General features: G+C 39.2%; 1 long non-coding RNA gene across 1 annotated transcript in view; it reads left to right on the top strand.

Annotated features, from left to right (window-relative positions):
* The window catches only part of LOC121816352 (uncharacterized), a 361,933-nt gene that overhangs the window by 194,434 nt on the left and 149,473 nt on the right, over nucleotides 1-18,026 (top strand). Inside the window, exons 4-5 of the long non-coding RNA XR_006055889.2 lie at nucleotides 5,017-5,102; nucleotides 5,633-5,686. This is a non-coding gene — a long non-coding RNA (uncharacterized LOC121816352). The remainder of the gene's footprint in view (nucleotides 1-5,016; nucleotides 5,103-5,632; nucleotides 5,687-18,026) is intronic.

Genomic DNA, 18,026 nt, shown 5'->3' on the forward strand with positions numbered 1-18,026 from the left:
TTAAAAGACGCTTACTCCTTGGAAGAAAAGTTATGACCAACCTAGATAGCATATTCAAAAGCAGAGACATTACTTTGCTGACTAAGGTCTGTCTAGTCAAGGCTATGGTTTTTCCTGTGGTCATGTATGGATGTGAGAGTTGGACTGTGAAGAAAGCTGAGTGCTGAAGAATTGATGCTTTTCAACTGTGGTGTTGGAGAAGACTCTTGAGAGTCCCTTGGACTGCAAGGAAATCCAACCAGTCCATTCTGAAGGAGATTAGCCCTGGGATTTCTTTGGAAGGAATGATGCTAAAGCTGAAACGCCTGTACCTTGGCCACCTCATGCAAAGAGTTGACTCATTGGAAAAGACTCTGATGCTGGGAGGGATTGGGGGCAGGAGGAGAAAAGGGGATGACCGAGGATGAGATGGCTGGATGGCATCACTGACTCGATGGACGTGAGTCTGAGTGAACTCTGGGAGTTGGTGATGGACAGGGAGGCCTGGCGTGCTGCGATTCATGGGGTCGCAAGGAGTCGGACATGACTGTGTGACTGAACTGAAGTGAAGTTGTACAACTTGATGTTTTGATATATGTATACATCATAAAAAGATTACCACAATCAAGTAATATATCCATCACCTCTGCATAATTACCACTCTGAGAGAGAGAGATAGAGAGAGAGAGAGAGAGAGAGAGAGAGAGAGAGAGAGAGAGAGAGTGTGTGTGTGTGTGTGTGTTTGTGAAATATCAATTGCCACTCTCTTCAGATGACTTCCTTGGTGCTCTGGGAGCCACTTTGCCCCAGGCACAAGGAACCTGGAATTCTAGGGCATTCTACATCAGAATCTCACCTCACTAGGTACCTATTAGTTTATAACTGACTGCTTCCAAAATATGAAAGCTCAGCACACTTGCTTTGAGTAGGAAAACTGAAGTATAATTTTCACTTCAGAATTCCCCTGCAGGATCAGGCTTAAACTGCCCATTGGAGACTTTACCTGAAAGTCACATGATGTTTGGCTTCTGCTCTACCCTTAGCTGCTTCCACAGAGCATTTTCCAGTGTTTACTGAGAGCACTTCTTCAATAAATTATTTGCAAGCAATTCTTATTTCAGAGTCTGCCTTGGAGAGCTTCACCTAAGAAATCCTGTTATCAAGTGGCTTCAGGCTTCCCCATTCTTTTATTTCTTTACATAGTTGAACTCATACTGCAGCCACATAATCATCTACTTTTATTAGCAACTGAACAACAGCAATCTCATTAAGTATTATTTCAACCATGTCATTAGTGACTTCACAATTTTCCACTGGTGTCCAGTTTAATATACATTTTTGGATTGCCAAATATTTTTGCTATTGCTTTAACTTTATGAAAAGTTGTCTGATGATTAACTCAACATTTTCCTTATTGTATTACCCTAGGATATAGTCACAAAATGTCTACAGACATTTTCATAATGTAAACTTTGCAAAAACTAGGCCAGTTTAAAAAGACACTATTAATGAATGAGTACACTAGCTTGACTACCACCTTGGCAATACTGAATAAGAACAGTTTAAGCATTAATTTCTTAGGTATTATATGGCACTAAACTTCATATTGACAACAACAATTTATTAAGCACTTTCTTTGTGTTAGGATATTGTCAAATGCTTTGCCAATATTATTTTGTTCAATCCTGCAAATAAACATGTGAAATGATTATGATGACGAGGGAACCAAAACAGAGATATAAATACTTTGTGAGGCTCTTACAGCTGGTAGGTGGCCAAGCTAGGACTTGACATAAGGTTTGACTGTGAACCTGTGCTCTCCGCCAATTTTCTATCAGCATCATTGTTTAATTTGTATTTATTTTTTACTACTAGCTATGTTAAGCATTTCCTCCATTTATTTATTTGCAAATTTTATTTCTTCTTGTATGGATTATCTGATTGTGTCCCGTCAATTCATCTATTAGAGTATTGATGGATTTTCTCACCATTTTGTACAATATATGAACTGTTATATACTATAGTTTGGGGCCCTCTGCAAATATTTGTTGAAAATATTCAGATCCATTTTATTTCTTAGGTTGTTTTTTATTATAAACATAAAGTTCTTATTTTACTGTTTTTCTCTATATAACTTCTTCAAATTAATAGAAGCACCAAATACGATTGTTTCAAAGAGCTAATACGCTTTACTATTTTTTAGAATTTCGATTTATAAAATGTTTACTTGTTTAATTAAAATTATGTATATATGGTATATACTTTTAGTATATTGGCTATTTTGGAGACAAGAAGAATGAAACAACACATAAGGTAGTGTTTTCGCAAATGCATGCGGAAGTTGGATGGAGTTGTGTGAGGGAAGGTACTGTGTGCTTTTACATATAGGCATGGAGTCTGGTTGGAAGGCTTTTCAATTATTCCACTGTTGATATGACAAAAGCCTGAAATAGGGTGTTTGCAATGGAAGGCAAACAAGGAAACAGTAAGACAGGCTCACATAAGCTCTGTGTCTTCCCTTTTCTCTTTATGTCACACGTTGAATGTGAAACACTATCAGATGGAGAATACTGAAGAATTCCTAGTAATTTCGGGTTTTACAGACATAAACATTATTCTCTGGAAAAAGTATTATAGTTACAATTCAGGTAAAAGCACATTCATTTTTTTTAGACCAAATTGTGTGTCTTTAGAATTGATTTTACCTAAACAAGCTACTAACTATGAGATCATTGTCTGCTGAGCCAGAGAAGCCATACTGGCATCTATCTACTGTGGATTTATGCCTTTTTATGGATTTAATAGGATGGGGAAAAGACTATTGGAAGTAAATTATGCATTTCTGCTCTTTAGCTGTCATCTGTAGCTGGTTTCTAGTCTCCTGGTTTCTATGACTTGTTCCAAAGGCAGTTCTTGTGGTGTTGGAACACCACAAGAATACAACCCACGATTGACCTCATTTAAAACTAGTCTAACTAGTTAACCCAGTTACTTTTACAGTTTGAGTGACAAAGTTTTATAATATTTGAGGAATATAAGGAAATAATATAATAATGGCTAACATTTGAATAGAACCTTACTGTTTACACATGCTTTCACAATATATTATTTAATCTTCATCATAGCATCAGATAGAATTATCTTGAATCTAAAACCTGCCTTCAGTTTCCATGTATTATTCAATGCTGAAAGAACTGTTTTAAGTTGGTAGAAAGGAAGGCTTAGAGTTGTTTCCTAACAAACATCAGGTATCAAGGGTTGTGGCATGAAAGAAAGGAAAACATAAGCAAATGGATAAATAAGAGGAGAGGGGCAAAATCTAAAAAGCATATCTGAGAAATAAATTCCTCATAGTGAACACTGGGTGTCTGAAGGAAATTTCTTTCTTTTCTAGTTTGAGTCTACTGTTTGGAATGATTTGTAAATGTTCAAGCTTGATGGTTAGAAATTGAATAGTTGATATCCCCAAAGCATGTGAAACATTTTTAAGTAATGACTTTCCACTCATCAAGGTTGATGATAATGATGATGATGAAAGTTAATGTTTACTGAGACTTACCATGGATTACATACTATGCTGACAGATTTACATGCAATATGTCATAATCCTTATAATAATCTGATGAAACAATCTGTTTCCCCATTTTTAGACAAGGGAAAATGAAACACAGAGAGTTTGATCAATAGTAAGTGGCTGTTATGTGATTGGATACCTGACTGTGTGCGTGCTAAGTCACTTCAGTCATGTCCGAATTTTTGCAACCCTATGGACTGTAACCTGCCAAGCTTTTCTGTCTTTGGGGTTCTCCAGGCAAGAATACTGGAGTGGGTTGCCTGCCATCCTCCAGGGGATTGTCCCAACCTCGAGATGGAACCCTTGTCTTCTGTGTCTCTTGCATTTGCAGGCAGGTTCTTTACCACTGCTGCTGTTGCTGCTAAGTTGCTTCACTTGTGTCCGACTTTGTGTGACCCCATAGATGGCAGCCCACCAGGCTCCCCTGTCCCTGGGATTCTCCAGGCAAGAACACTGGAGTGGGTTGCCATTTCCTTCTCCAATGCATGAAAGTGAAAAGTGAAAGTGATTTTTCCAGGCAAGAGTACTGGAGTGGGCTGCCATTGCCTTCTCCAGATACCTGATTACCTGACTCTGAAGTTTACATATTGAATGATTCTCCTTTTTTATAGGACATATATTAGGGACATCCTAGAAGATTTGTCTGTTAAAAAATCTTGCTATTTAACAGTATATTCTAATTGGGTGAACTGCTCAGGGAAATTTGACACCAATAGTCACTGATTATTTTTGCTTGTTAGGGGAAGATCCTTTGGAGGAGGGCATGACAACCCACTCCAGTATTCTTGCCTGGAGAATCCTATGGACAAAGGAGCCTGGCGGGCTATAGTCCATAGGGTAACAAAGAGTTGGACATGACTGAAGCAACTTAGCATGTATGCACATTCTTGTTAATGGGTTTCCCCAAGCAACGTATAAAACCTACTGTTATGCAGGCCACACGGCTGAGCTCACTTCTCTACTGGACCACTGACAAAATGCCTGGTGCCTTCGTGAGACAGCTGGCATGGCCAAAGTGGGAGGGAGGGTGAGCCCTCACAGCACGGCCCTGTCATCTTAATGTCTGGCTTTGCTCTACCACTGATTTACTGATTATGCCTATTTTGTAGATAAGAAACCTGAGGCCCAGAGAGATTTGCCTGGTTTTATTAAGTGTTTATCCTTGTTGGCAAAAAGGAAGCAATGTTTTGGACCTGAAGAGGTTTTCATTAAACATAAGTGGTATGGAAGATAAAGGACTTAGATCTCCTTTTCTGGAAAGCTAATCTGGAAACTCCATAAACTGCAGAATATCCATCAGTCTAGGTAATTTTCCATAGGAAGTAAAAAGCTTTCTATATTTGGTTGGGTTCTAAAAATACTAGGCTCTAATAGAAAAGCAATATTTCTCTGCTAAGAAAATAAATCTTATTTTTTTTCTTTTTTTCTCAGAATGCTAACTTCCTTGCTTCTTGCCTTTTCAGAGAATGTGTGTTCTGTCAGCAGCTAAGAGCACAGATCTGGTTGCTGATCAAGACTTCAGTGAGGCCTGAAAAAGTGCAGAACTAAGGTAAAAAGTTCCAGGAAACACTGTAAATCCTGTCACGATGTTCTGTGGTATTTCAAATGCTTAGAAAAAGGTGAACCTGAGGTGAATATGAAAAAGGTAAAGGCTTAGTTTAGCCTGAGAAACACAAATGTAAAAGCAAAATGTGAATTTTTGTTTTTAATATCAAATAAGGATGGCTTTTTGCTTACACTGAAAAGAGGAAACATTAGTTAATTTGAGTGTGGGGCAGACTTTGGATAAAACCTAAATGCTTAAAATCATAATCCTTAAGACTTTTAGTCATTTCGCCTCACAGACTCCGGTCATGGTGGCCTTCGTTTATTCCTTCTACACTCGTTTTGGCCTAAGGACCTTCTGCACCTGCCATTCCCCCTGCCTGTAAGGCCTTTCACTCGCAGGGTTCATCCTCATCATTCAGATCTCAGTTCAGTTGTCATCTCCTTAGAGATGGAGGAGATGGATCACCCTATGCAGCCCTTGTGTTCCCCCTCACCGCCATACCGTCTGCTCTTGGTTTTCCTCTCCTCTAGGACACATGGGAGGATGGCACTTTCCTGACACTTACAGGCAGGCGGACGTCTGGGGTAAGTTTTAGGCACCTGGGTATAGTTAAAGACGATGTGATGATTGAGTCTCATCAGCCATGGTATTATCTCCGAGCAAAGCATGGAGCAGAGCCCCCCTTACATAGGGTGTAAGAAAAAGCTCCAACTGTCTTGTTTCAGAATACCGAGATTTGGAGGGCTGTTTGTTATTGTAACATAACCACCCTCATTTGTCTGAAATATCATCCTTCTCTTTTATTTTCTTCAGAGCACCTGTCCCTCTTTGAAATGATCTCATTTATTTATTCTTAATCTCTCTCCTACTTCCAAACATTGCTAGATGTGTTCATTGCACACAACACACTAAAGGATTAAACTTCCACATAGCTCCCCATCAAACCCAAACAATCTTAAACATGTCTCTCAGAATAGCCCTTAGGCCCTCTGTTAACAGCTTTGGCGTGAATCTGGTAAGCAAGGAGAGGCCCATGAATGGCCCCTGGTGAACCACCCAGTACCTCGATGCTCTTCCTGGCCCAGCCCATTTTTCCTAACAGAGGGAAGCTACTTAACTTATTCCAGAAAGACTCTAGACTAGCAGAACCAGATGAATGGACACTGTTTCCTATCCCTAATGAGAGTCTCCTCAAAGCATGTGCTTTAGGAAAGAAGAAGGTGTGTGTTTCCCTAGCCCACACAGATTCTGTTCTCCCCCATCCTCATCCTATTCAGCTAGATAGAACTGATTATCCCTGTAGGCTGGGGGACATGGTGATCCCAACAGGTGCAGGTCATCAGCCTTGCCTTGGATGTGTACCAATTTGGTGTGTAAAGCTTTAAAGGAATGTCTCCATTTGGAGAACGAAGCTTCTGCTCTGCATCAGTAGTTTCCAAATTGTGATTGCTGAGGTGCTGCAAGAAGCAAAGAGATTACTGACTGCTATCCCCTCCTTTGTTTCCTCTTCAGCCAATGCATCTATTTTACAAAAATCTGCTTCATATATTGAAGATTCTGTATAGTTATTCATTGGAATATGAATTTGTTGCTTTAAAATGAGTTAAAAATTGTACTAGATATTTTCTAAATCTCCTTCTGTTTCCAATGTTCTAAAAATCTAGGACTTTGGTATGTTTAAGGTAGTGTGCTAGGCACAGGGTACAGTGAGGCACATGAAAATTGATGAAAACATCACCACTGACTTCCCAGTTTGGCAGAAGAAAGAGACTCTTGCATAAACAATAGTAGAAAATGAATAAAGGTTGGGGGAAGGATGGAGGAGAGGAGTGTGCCAAGTGCGGATTGTTTGTGAAAGTCACCACCAAATGCAAGGCCTGCTCTTATAGGCGCTTCCCACCCCACCCAGCAGCGTGCTTGATGATGAGGAATCTTCTCCAGGTCTTGACACAGGCTTTTATTGTTTCTAAATTGACTTTGGTACCCAGTTTGCCAGTACTCAGCTTCTTGCTTTGTTTTCTTATTCATCCCTAGGTCTTCTAATCTGCTATATTCCATGCTTTTCAGCAATTTTATTTCCTATTAAAAATACTGATGACACATGGCTACAATTTAAAAATATAAAATTTACTCCACTGTCAAGAGATTTTGAGATGAGAAATATTAACAGCTAAATTTAGAGATTTGTGTCCCTAGTGGTACCTCTAATAACCTCTAATAACTCAGGGACACACATGTCACCATGTCTTATTTCAGAAGCGTCCTCTGATTATCCATAGTGCTGATAAAGGCTCTGCTACTGTCTTTGGATTTGCAGCTGTTATTTTCACTCACCTTGGCTTTGGTTTTTTCCATGTATGAAGAGGTTAGATCTTTCTATCTTACTGTATTTTAATCGTTCTCTTTTTTTTGGTTGTGCATTCATTTATTTAAATTTCTAATTTAACAAATAGGAAACATATTCATGTGCCTTAAAATTCAAATTTAAATTCTTATTTCCATGGGGTCGTAGAGTCAGACATGACTAAGTAACTGAACTAAAAATTCAAATGCTACAAGTTTACGCACAAAATTTCTCACTCCCACTCCTGCCTTCTGTTTGCCCAGTTCCCACCCTTACCCTACACCATTTCTGTTGTTGTTTAGTCACTAAGTTGTCTCTAACTCTTTGCAACACCATGGACTGCAGTGTGCCAGGCTTCCCTGTCCTTCACTATCTCCTGAAGTTTGCTCAAACTCATGTCCATTGAGTCGGTGATGCCATCCAAACATCTCATCCTCTGTCATCCCCTTCTCCTCCCATAGGTAACTATTTTTATTACCTTTTATTAGATTTTCTAGATCTCCTTCCAGGAAATTTCCCTGTGAACATAAATACAAATATCTTACCCCTCCTTCCCCCATTGTTACAATTAAGGAGCACATTGTATACACTCTTGGTACATAAAAGCCTATCTTTTCTGTTGATAGAATATGTCTTCTTTCTTTTGTTTAGCTGGTGAACATTCCATTTTACTGGTGTAGTTTAATTTATTTAGCTAGTCTCCTAAATGTAGTTGTATGTATTGCTTCTTATTTTTTGCCATTATAACTATGTTGTAATAAATATCCTTGTGTATGTGTCATTTTTAATGTATGCAAATATATCTGAGAAGAAATCCCTAGAAGTGGGATTGCTAGGAGAAAGGGTGTAAATTTTTAATTTTGATAGCTGTAATCAAATAGCCCTCCATAGGCACTGTATTTACTGCAAGACTCTTCCACTGAAATTGCATGAAAATGCCCATTTCCCCACAGCTTCACCATCAGAATGTGCTCTCATACTCTTGGATTTACCCAGTCTAGGAGGTGCGATATGGTATCTCAATGCAATTTTGATTTGCATTTCCCTTTTTATGATTCAGGTTAATCATCTTTTACATGTTCAAGAACCATTTGTATTTTAAGATTCTGTTCTTAATCCTGAGATTTCTAATTGGCTTATGGCAAAAACAGTACTCCTCTGGTTTATCTAGAGCTTCATCAAGCCATGTCCCCAGATTGTGAAAGCTTTCTATGTTCTCTTCAGCCTTCTCATTGGTTTTATACTTGGAAACAAGTGTTTTATACTTAGCCTATTCTTCATCATCTGTGTTCATCTTTTTAAAAAATATCTTTTATTGAAGTATATTTGATTTACAATGATGCATTATTTCTGTAAAATTATTCAATTATATATATATATATATTCTTTTTCATATTCTCTTCCACTATAGTTTATCACAGGATGTTGAATATAGTTCCCTGTGCTATACAATAGGATGTTGTTATTTATCTATTCTGTATGTAATAGCTTATATTTACGAATCCCAAATTCTCAACACTTCCCTCCCTTACCCTTCTTTGTTCTTTTCTCTCTCTCTTTCTCAATTTGACCATGCCACATGGCATGTGGGACCTTAGTTCCCCAATCAGGGATGAAACCTGTGGCCTCTGAATTAGAAGCACAGAGTCTTAACTACTGGACCACCAGGGAAGTTTCATGTTCATCTCTTTTTAATTCTACATTATACACTCACCTGACTTTTGTATGGAGGAGTATGGCTCCTTGCTTTCCAGGAGTAACACTCCTAGCCAAAGCAGTTGCTGAGACATTTACTAGGATTGACTCTGCTACATAATTCCCTATGGACTTGTTAACAATAAAAAAAGCAAAAAACAAGCAAAACAAACAAAATGCCAAAAACTTTTTCTCCTTGTATTCAAATCCAAGAAGGCTAGATATTCTCTCACTGAAGACAGAGTAATCAGTGTCATGAATGTGTGGAATTTTCCTGTGGCTTTTGACTTGATAAGACGATTTGCACATAGATACTGTGTGAAGTCAAGGCTATGGTTTTTCCAGTAATCATGTATGGAAGTGAGAGTTGAACTATAAAGAAAGCTGAGCTTTGAGAAATTAATGCTTTTGAACTGTGGTATTGGAGAAGATTCTTGAGAGTACCGTGGACTGCAAGGAGATCCAACCAGTCCATCCTAAAGCAGATCAGTCCTGGGTGTTCTTTGCAAGGACTGATGTTGAAGCTGAAACTCCAATACTTTAACCACCTGACTCAAAGAGCTGACTCATTTGAAAAGATCATAATGCTGGGTAAGACTGAGGGCAGGAGGAGAATGGGATGACAGAGGATGAGATGGTTGCATAGCATCACTGACTCAATGGAAATCAGTTTGAGTAAAGTCCGGAGTTGGTGAGGGACAGGGAGGCCTGGCATGCTGTGGTTCATGGGGTTGCAAAGAGTAGGACACAACTGAGCAACTGAACTGAACTGAAATGTGTGAAGGCATATTTACATCCTGATGCAAATTCATGGTGGGGATGTAGAGGGACCTGGCAAAGAAGATAGGTGAGAGATTTGCAAATACAAATGTGTCCAGAAAAAGGTCATGAGCTGTGGTGATATCTGACCTCTAAGTTCTGATATAGATCCCTCTGTCAACTTTAAAGTATCTGGGTAATTTGATATTGGATGTGATATACAATATCCATTTCCTTTGTTAAAGGGCTTTCAAAGGCAAAGGACAGTACTTTCATTTTCCTGTATAGGAAGCACATATTTATAATATTGCTGTAAAGAGCAATGTTTCACAGGAACCTGGAATGTTAGGTCCATGAATCAAGGCAAATTGGAAGAGCTGAAACAGGACATGGCCAGAGTGAATGATGACATTCTAGGAATCAGCAAACAAAAATGGACTGGAATGGGTGAATTTAACTCAGATGACCGTTTTATCTACTACTGTGAGCAGGAATCCCTTAGAAGAAATGGAGTAGCCATCGTAGTCAACAAAAGAGTCCAAAATGCAGTAATTGGATGCAATCTCAAAAATGACAGAATGATCTCTGTTGGTTTCCAAGGCAACCCATTCAGTATCACAGTATTCCAAGTCTATGCCCTGACCAGTAATGCTGAAGAAGCTGAAGTTGATGGTTCTATGAAGACTTATAAGACCTTTTAGAACTAACACCCAAAAAAGATGTCCTTTTCATTGTAGGGGACTGGAATGCAAAAGTAGGAAGTTAAGAAACACCTGGAGTAGCAGGCAAATTTAGCCTTGGAATACAGAACAAAGCAGGGCAAAGGCTAACAGAGTTTTGCCAAGAGAATGCACTGGTCATAGCAAACACCCTCTTCCAACAACACAAGAGAAGACTCTACACATGGACATCACCAGATGGCCAACACTGAAATCAGATTGATTATATTCTTTGCAGCCAAAGATGGAGAAGCTCTATACAGTCAGCAGAAACAAGACCAGGAGCTGACTGTGGCTCAGATCATGAACTCCTTATTGCCAAATTCAGACTTAAATTGAAGAAAGTAGGGAAAACCACTAGGTCATTCAGATATGACCTAAATCAAGTCCCTTATGATTATACAGTGGAAGTGAGAAATAGATTTAAGGGACTAGATCTGATAGAGTGCCTGGTGAACTATGGACAGAAGTTCATGGCATTGTACTAGAGACAGGAATCGAGACCATCCCCAAGAAAAAGAAATGCAAAAAAAACCAAAATGGCTGTCTGGGGAGGCCTTACAAATAGCTGTGAAAAGAAGAGAAGCAAAAACCAAAGGAGAAACGGAAAGATATACCCATTTGAATGCAGAGTTCCAAAGAATAGCAAGGAGAGATAACAAAGCCTTCCTCAGTGATCAGTGCAAAGAAATAGAGGGAAACATTGAATGGGAATGACTAGAGACCTTTTCAAGAAAATTAGAGATACCAAGGGAATATTTCATGCAAAGATGGGCTAAATAAAGGACAGAAATGGTATGGACCTGACAGAAGCAGAAGATATAAAGAAGAGATGGCAACAATACATGGAAGAACTGTACAAAAAGGATCTTCATGATCCAGATAATCACAATGGTATGATCACTCACCTAGAGCCAGACATTCTGGAAAGTGAAGTCAAGTGGGCCTTAATAACCATCACTATGAACAAAGAGAGTGGAGGTGATGGAATTTCAGTTGAGCTATTTCGAATCATGAAAGATGATGCTGTGAAAATGCTGTACTCAATATGTCAGCAAATTTGGAAAACTCTGCAGTGGCCACAGGACTGGAAAAGGTCAGTTTTCATTCCAATCCCAAAGAATGGCAATGCCAAAGTATGCTCAAACTACCGCACAACTGCAATCATCTCACACATTAGTAAAGTAATGTGCAATATTCTCCAAGCCAGGCTTCTGCAATACATGAACCGTGAACTTCCTGATGTTCAAGCTGGTTTTAGAAAAGGCAGAGGAATCAGAGATCAAATTGCCAACATCCGCTGGATCATGGAAAAAGCAAGAGTCCCAGAAAAACATCCATTTCTGCTTTATTGACTATGCCAAAGCCTTTGACTGTGTGGATCACAATAAACTGTGGAAAATTCTGAAAGAGATGGGAATCTCAGACCACCTGACCTGCCTCTTGAGAAATCTGTATGCAGGTCAGGAAGCAACAGTTAGAACTGGACATGGAACAGACTGGTTCCAAATAGGAAAAGAAGTACGTCAAGGCTGTATATTGTCACCCTGCTTATTTAACTTATATGCAGAGTACATCATAAGAAATGCTGGGCTGGAAGAAGCACAAGCTGGAATCAAGGTTGCCGGGAGAAATATCAATAACCTGAGATATGCAGATGACACCACCCTTATGACAGAAAGTGAAGAGGAACTAAAGAGTCTCTTGATGAAAGTGAAAGAGGAGAGTGAAGAAGTTGGCTTAAAGCACAACATTCAGAAAACAAAGATCATGGCATCTGGTCCCATCACTTCTTGGGAAATAGATGGGGAAACAGTGGAAACAGTGTCATACTTTATTTTGGGGGGCTCCAAAATCACTGCAGATGGTGACTTCAGCCATGAAATTAAAAGATGCTTACTCCTTGGAAGAAAAGTTATGACCAACCTAGATAGCATATTAAAAAGCAGAGACATTACTTTGCCAACAATGGTCCATCTAGTCAAGGCTATGGTTTTTCCAGTGGTCATGTATGGATGTGAGAGTTGGACTATAAAGAAAGCTGAGCATTGAAGAATTGATGCTTTTGAATTGTGGTGTTGGAGGAGATACTAGAGAGTCCCTTCGGCTGCAAGGATATCTAGCCAGTCCATCCTAAAGCAGATCAGTCCTGGGTGTTCATTGAAAGGTCTGATGTTGAAGCTGAAACTCCAATACTTGGGCCACCTGACTCAAAGAGCTGACTCATTTGAAAAGACCGTGATGCTGGGTAAGATTGAGGGCACGAGGAGAATGGGACAACAGAGGATGAGACGGTTGGATGGCATCACCAACTCAACGGACATGAGTTTGGGTGGGTTCTGCGAGTTGGTGTTGGACAGGGAAGCCTGGCATGCTGCGGCTCTTGGGGCTGCAAAGATTCGGACGTAACTGAGCAATTGAACTGAACTGAACTGAAGCACATATCCACAGTATCCAGATATTTACTAGCATAATGCAGATAATTTTGATGGGATAGATACCATTATTCCACTATTTCTTAGGAACCTGGAATGTTAGTTCCATGAATCAAGGTAAATTGGAAGTGATCCAACAGGAGATGGCAAGAGTGAACATTAACATTTTAGGAATCAGTGAACTAAAATGGACTAAAATGGGTGAATTTAACTCAGATTACCATTATAGCTACTACTGTGGGCAAGAATCACATATAAGAAATGGAGTAGCCATCATAGTCAACAAAAGAGCCCAACATGAAGTACTTCTTTGCAGTCTCAAAAACAACAGAATGATCTCTTTTTCCAAGGCAAACCATTCAATATCATGGTAACCCAAGTCATATCCCAACCAGTAATGCTGAAGAAGCTGAAGTTGAATGGTTCTATGAATACCTACAAGACCTTTTAGAACTAGCACCCCCAAAAGATGTCCTTTTTATTACAGGGGACTAGAATGCAAAAGTAGGAAGTCAAGACATACCTGGAGTAACAGGCAAATTTAACCTTGGAATAGTAAATGAAGCAGGGCAAAGGCCAACAGAGTTTTGCCAAGAGAATGCACTGGTCATAGCAAACACTCTATTCCAACAACACAAAAGACAGCTCTACACATGGACATCACCAGATAGTCAATACCAAAATCAGATTGATTATATTCTTTGCAGCCAAAGATGGAGAAGCTCTGTACAGTCTGCCAGGACAAAATTGGGAGCTGACTGTGGCTCAGATCATGAACTTCTTATTTCCAGAATCAGACTTAAACTGAAAAAAGTAGGAAAAACCACCAGATCATTCAGGTATGACCTAAATCAAATCCCTTATGATTATACAGTGGAAGTGACAAATAGATTCAAGGGATTAATTAGATCTGATAGACCGAGTGCCTGAAGAACTATGGACAGAGGTTACTGACATTGTACAGTAAGCAGTGATTAAAACCATCCACAAGAAAAAGGAATTGCAAAAAAGCAAAATGGTTGTCTGAGAAGGCCTTACAGATAGCTGAGAATAGAGAAGGAAAAGGCCAAGGAAAAAAGGAAAGATATACCCATTTGAATGCAGAGTTCTAAAGAATAGCAAGGAGAGATAAGAAATCCTTCCTCAGTGATCAGTGCAAAGAAATAGAGGGAAACAACAGAACTGGAAAGACTAGAGATCTCTTCAAGAAAATTAGAGATACCAAGGGAACATTTTATGCAAAGATGGGCACAATAAAGGACAGAAATGGTAGGGACCTAACAGGAGGACAAGATATTAAGAAGAGGTGGTGGCAAGAATACACAGAGGATCTATAAAAATAAGATCTTCATGATCTAGATAACCATGATGGTGTGATCACTAACCTAGAGCCAGACATCCTGAAATGTGAAGTCAAGTGGGCCTTAGGAAACATCACTAGAAACAAGGCTAGTGGAGGTTATGGTATTCCAATCGAGCTATTTCAAATCCTAAAAGATGGTGCTATGAAAGTGCTGCACTCAATATGTCAGCAAATTTGGAAAACTCTGCAATGGCCACAGGACTGGAAAAGGTCAGTTTTCATTCTAATCCCAAAGAAAGGCAATGCCAAAGAATGTTCAAAGTACTACACAGTTGCAATCATCTCACATGCTAATGCCCAAAGTAACACTCAAAATTCTCCAAGCCAGGCTTCAACAGTATGTGAACCGTGAAATTCCAGATGTTCAAGCTGGATTTAGAAAAGGCAGAGGAACCAGAGATCTAATTGCCAGCATCCGTTGGATCATTGAAAAAGCTAGAGAATTCCAGAAAAACATATACTTCTGCTTTATTGACTACTCCAAAGCCTTTGACTGTGTGCATTACAACAAACTGTGGAAAATTCTGAAAGAGATGTGAATACCAGACCACCTGACCTGCCTCCTGAGAAACCTGTATGCAGATCAAGAAGCAACAGTGAGAACTGGACATGGAACAACAGACTGGTTCCAAATCAGGACAGTCAAGGCTGTATATTGTCACCCTCTTATTTAACTTATGTGCAGAGTACATAATGAGAAATTCTGGGCTGGATGAAGCACAAGCTGGAATCAAGATTGCTGGGAAAATATCAATAACCTCAGATATGCAGATGACACCACCCTTACTGCAAAAAGCGAAGAAGAAGTGAAATGACAGAGCTTAATGAAAGTGAAAGAGGAAAGTGAAAAAGTTGACTTAAAACTCAACATTGAGAAAAGTAAGATCATGGCATCTGGTCACATCACTTCATGGCAAATAGATGAGGAAACATGGAAAGCAGTAACAGACTTTATTTTTGGGGCCTCCAAAATCACTGCAGATTGTGACTGCAGCTATGAAATTAAAAGACATTTGCCCCTTAGAAGGAACTCTATGATCAACCTAGACAACATATTAAAAAGCAGAGACATTACTTTGCCAACAAAGGTCAGTCTATTCAAAGCTATTGTTTTTCCAGTAGTCATGTATGGATGTGAGAGTTGGACTATAATGAAAACTGTGCACTGAAAAAATGATGCTTTTGAACTGTGGTGTTGGAGAAGATTCTTGAGAGTCCCTTAGACTGCAAGGACATCCAACCAATCCATATAAAGGAAATCAGTCCTGAATATTCATTGGAAGGACTGATGCTAAATCTGAAACCGCAATACTTTGGCCACCTGGTGTGAAGAATGAGTCACTAGAAAAGTCTGTGATGCTGGGAAAGATGTTGGGAGGAGGAGGGGATGACAGAGGATGAGATAGTTGGATGGCATCTTGACTCAATGTACATGAGTTTCAGTAAGCTCCAGGAGTTGGAGATGGACAGGTAGACTTGGCGTTCTGCAGTCTGTGGGGTCTCAAGGAGTCAGACATGATGAGCGACTGAACTGAACTGATGCCATCCAAGGTTGGCTTCAGGGATATGTGAGCTGTGCATTAGCTTAGGGCCATATGCTTAATAGGGCCGCATGCTTAGTTTAATGCTCCTCTGCATTATGAAATTCTTAATTTTTAAATAAAGGGGTTGATCTGTCATTTTCATTTTGACTGAATCCAGCAAATTATGTAATGGTTCTGAAACAACATGAGATTAGATTGCCTGGTGAATCAAGTTGGTTTGTAGAGCAAAGTAAAATGGATTGGTGTTATTTGTAAAAATCTATGAATATCCTTCCTTCTTTTAAGGTAACTGACACTTTTGTTTATAAATTTAGATTGGAAGTGACAGCTATATTATTTGGTTCAACAGAAAAGGATAATATTTATTTTAAGCCTTTATCAGTTCAGTTCAGTTCAGTCACTCAGTCTTGTCTAACTCTTTGCGACCCCATGAATCGCAGCACGCCAGACCTCCCTGTCCATCACCAACTCCTGAAGTTCACTCAAACTCATGTCCATAGAGTCCATGGCTGGTGATGCCATCCAGCCATCTCATCCTCTGTAGTCCCCTTCTCCTGCCCCCAACCCCTCCCAGTGTCAGGAACTTTTCCAATGGGTCAACTCTTCACATGAGGTGGCCAAAGTATTGGAGTTTCAGCTTCAACATTAGTCCTTCCAATGAACACCTAGGACCGATTTCCTTTAGAATGGACTGGTTGGATCTCCTTGCAGTCCAAGGGACTCTCCAGAGTCTTCTCCAACACCAGAGGTCAAAAACATCAATTCTTCGGCACTCAGCTTCCTTCATAGTCCAACTCTCACATCCATACATGACTACTGGAAAAACCATAGCCTTGACTAGACGGACCTTTGTTGGCAAAGTAATGTCCCTGCTTTTGAATATGCTGTCTAGGTTGGTCATAACTTTCCTTGCAAGGAGTAAGCGTCTCTTAATTTCATGGCTGCAATCACCATCTGCAGTGATAGCTTACTATAAACAGTAGACTACATACAACCATGAGAAGCAAAATGAAGAGTGAAATATATTCCCTGTGCTCTTGTGAGTCAGTAGAGTGAACACCGTTTAGAATCATTTCAAAGTTATTCAGTGTGTAGCCATTTCTTTCCACATAGAGGTGCTAGGTCTCATTCCCACATATGTATTTAAATTTAATTAAAATTAATTCCAGTTACTTGCAAAAATGACATCCAAAAAGGCTTGAAGATTCAATTTTGCCTGCTTGAACCTAGAGCTTTAACTGTCCTTTGAAAATTGATTGCCAAATAATCTAATGCTAAAATAAATTTTCAAATTAAGATACCCAAAAGCTTTACCTGAAGATATACTAAATAGCAAGTCCTTTTTCTTTCTTTGAATATACAGACTCAAAAAGAACTGAATGATCTATATTCAGAGGGTTCATTGTCCTGGGTCAGGGTGAAAAAACAAACACAACCATTCAGAAGCAAAAACAAAGGTAGACTGATTTCGATATTAGAGGTACTATTGCATAATCAATGCACTGTGTCATAATTGGAAATGTGAGAACCTGTTTAGTAAAAAGAATCCTCATCTCTCTGGAGTCCTAGGACAGGGAGGAGTTATATACAAAGTAATTTTGTTTCTACCAAACAGGACCTCCATGGTATTGTAAAAACAGCTTGCTTCTGTAAGTGGGGAGAAGGGTGGGAAGGCCATAGTTTATGAAACACTAACTTATTCTGCATGCTTTTTTTTTTACTCTATCAAATTAAAAAAAATAATACCTTAAACAGGCCAAAGTTCCATTTCTTTAATCAGTGCTTCTAGCTTAGATGTAATGTTACTTCTGAAAAACCCTTCAAATAAATATTTTTGGAGATTCCAGAAGAGCTCCCTTTGTGCCAGTAAGCTAAAGATATAGGTCACTTGTCTTGATCTACGAAAGCAACATGGAAAGTGTGGTTGAAATAGTGTCTCTAGAAGCTATCCCATTTATACACTTACATTATTTTGAATTTAATTCATTCAATTTGGATGATTTACCTTAAATTTGAATATATTTCAGTTGGTAGTGTTTTGATTGTATCATTATCTCAACAAGAG

The sequence above is a fragment of the Ovis aries genome, chromosome 1, assembly GCF_016772045.2.
Source record: "Ovis aries strain OAR_USU_Benz2616 breed Rambouillet chromosome 1, ARS-UI_Ramb_v3.0, whole genome shotgun sequence".
NCBI lineage: Eukaryota > Metazoa > Chordata > Mammalia > Artiodactyla > Bovidae > Ovis > Ovis aries.